We start from the raw sequence: 2474 nt of genomic DNA on the forward strand, positions 1-2474 counted from the left end.
AAAAATGTTTGCTGTATCAACAGGACCCCCCCCAGCTTGTGCGGCATGTATCTTCTGTGCGGGTCTGTTTGCAGCTGTTCAGTTGCTTTAACGCTTCAAATGTGTGCTTGAACCCACGCTTTGTTCTCCTGCTGTGTATGTTTGCCAGTCAACAATAGTTTGCAAATGTATGCGCAATGTAAAATGTGTAGAAAAAATTGGGACAAAATTGTTTGCATATGCTTTTTTTCGGGGAAATGCTCGATGAAAAAGTGTGTATTGCAAGTTTGCTGGGCATCTTGAGCTGAAACGCTTGCAGCGCTGGTGTACGCGGTTTGCAATGTCTGCAGATTTGTATTTTTGGGCAGCAAAAAACATCAATCAACACGAACAACTGAAAGAAAAATAATAGAAAAGTCATAGTGTACAATTTGAGCTTGGGAGTGTATGCATCTTCCTTTTTTGCATGTCGGGTAAAATCCCTGTTCGTCGTCTCTCCTGTGCGATGGGTTGCTAAAGCTGCAATAGATGGTGTGCCTGCGATGCAAAGCGGACAGGAATGTGATATAGCATAATTTTCTGCGTCGGAATTCCACAGCTTCCTTTGCGTGTATTACCCTCTCCCTGTCAGTCGTTTTCCTCTGCGATGGACGATGCTGCAAATACCGTCAAATATCCTGCAAGTGTATGTGTAATGTGTTGCCCCTTTCCATTATCCATCATAACAGTGAGAGCTGCAGCGGCTGAGTGCAGAACGCCTGCGATAGCGAGAGCCCTGCGTGTAGGAACTGCCAGTCGACGTTTTTGCAATGTGTGGAGCAGCTGGTCACTGAGCGTGTGTTCCATGTGTCATCAAGGGCATGAAACTCCTCCATTTCTTCGTGGTAAATTATCAAAAATTTATTCGATGACGTATTATTTACAGATAATATGGTACAAACTGTGAAATTCAAAACATTATACAAAGTGCAAGCAAAAAGGCTGAATGTAGAATGAAAGTAATGCCATTTGTTTATTAGGGTTATTAGTAGTATACCACTTGGCTACCAACGGCAGGCATGTGTTTGCGGAGACCATAACAGAGTGGTCGGGTTCTCCTGGTCAGTCTAGCAAGCGCGCCGCATGCACTGCTGCGGGAACATACATGGTCAACATTCTTGATCAATAAAATTGTGCCTACTTTCCACAGCAAGATAAATCGTACACCATCATCGTAGAAAAATTATAACAGGACCCACTGGTACTCAAGAGAGAGAGATAGAGAGGGAAAAAAAATGGACAGAATATCTAATGATGTAAACTCCCGCAGCGGTTCAGATGATCTGCGCAGGACAAAATGACCACGAAAACACAGTCAGTATATTAGCATACATGTTGTGATAGATACTACACAGCATTATAATTAATAACTACACCCCAGGGAATAAGTCTGCACTGTCACTAGCTGTTGCCGAACACCGGATTATCTGCTATGTTTAAAAAATTCAAAATTATATCAAAGGAGAAAGGCTTAACACCAATGCCATAATCTAAGAACACGGATTTTAGGAAAATTTAACAAAGGCGAGAAGCAAAGCGGTTTTAAGGAGCAATTTGCTGGACCAAAATTTAAGATTAGAAATGAATTGTTTCATTAATCTGGGGACAATACTTACTACATTATTATTTTGTGGCAGCATAACAGTACATCCGGTCTGTCGATACAACATAACAGTACACCCTGCGTGTTGGTATAACATAACAGTATACCTGGTGTTAATAAATTCAAAGGTAAAGAGAGGTGTATCAGAAACATCTCTCAGTTCTTGACTTTTAAACGTGCAGGTATGAAGTTCTCGGCCAGCTGGCGAAGACCAGGTACTCGTTTCCAGCTGAGTCGACTGAGCCAAGGTCGGCCGTTCCTCGCCCAAAAGAACGCCTTGGCGGCATTTTTGAGATCGAATCACCAAGCTCGACATAACCTGACCATCACAGACCATTAACAATGCACCTGGAGTGCTCGTAACATAACAGTACACTTGTTGGGTAAACATAGCGGTACACCTAGTGTGTCGGTATAACATCTGTACTCCGTCCAGTTTCAGGAGAAGAAAAACTGGCAATTCACCCAGGACACTGGTGTTGAAGGTAGCAAATTTCAAGTAAAAAATCATACTGTTGATAGGTTTTAACTATACAAGACATTTGTAAAAAAAGAAAACGTGTCAGCTGACTGGAATCAGATAAGTAACTTGGCAAATCAGAGTGTCTTTAACGGGTTGCCGCCAGCTTTTTTTCCTTCTCGAGACTAGACGTCGTATAGTGTGAGGATCCAGCCTATCAGCAAGAGGAATGTGCCCGAGTTAGATATGAGCAGGCAGAGTGTATTGATGTAATGAAGCAGCAGATCTATGTCTGTAGTGTGGTTGTGACGTAACAGTATACATGAGGCTTACAAAACATAACGCACAAGGCAGGTGATGCGTTTTTAATGTTAAAAAATGAAAAAAAAGTGG

General features: G+C 42.1%; 1 protein-coding gene across 1 annotated transcript in view; it reads right to left on the bottom strand.

The window, feature by feature from the left end:
- LOC119591519 (sodium channel protein para-like) overlaps nt 1-2474 on the bottom strand; it is a gene marked incomplete in the record, with an annotated part of 263120 nt that overhangs the window by 18988 nt on the left and 241658 nt on the right.

This window comes from Penaeus monodon, chromosome 28 (assembly GCF_015228065.2).
Source record: "Penaeus monodon isolate SGIC_2016 chromosome 28, NSTDA_Pmon_1, whole genome shotgun sequence".
In the NCBI taxonomy this organism is placed as follows: Eukaryota; Metazoa; Arthropoda; class Malacostraca; order Decapoda; family Penaeidae; genus Penaeus; species Penaeus monodon.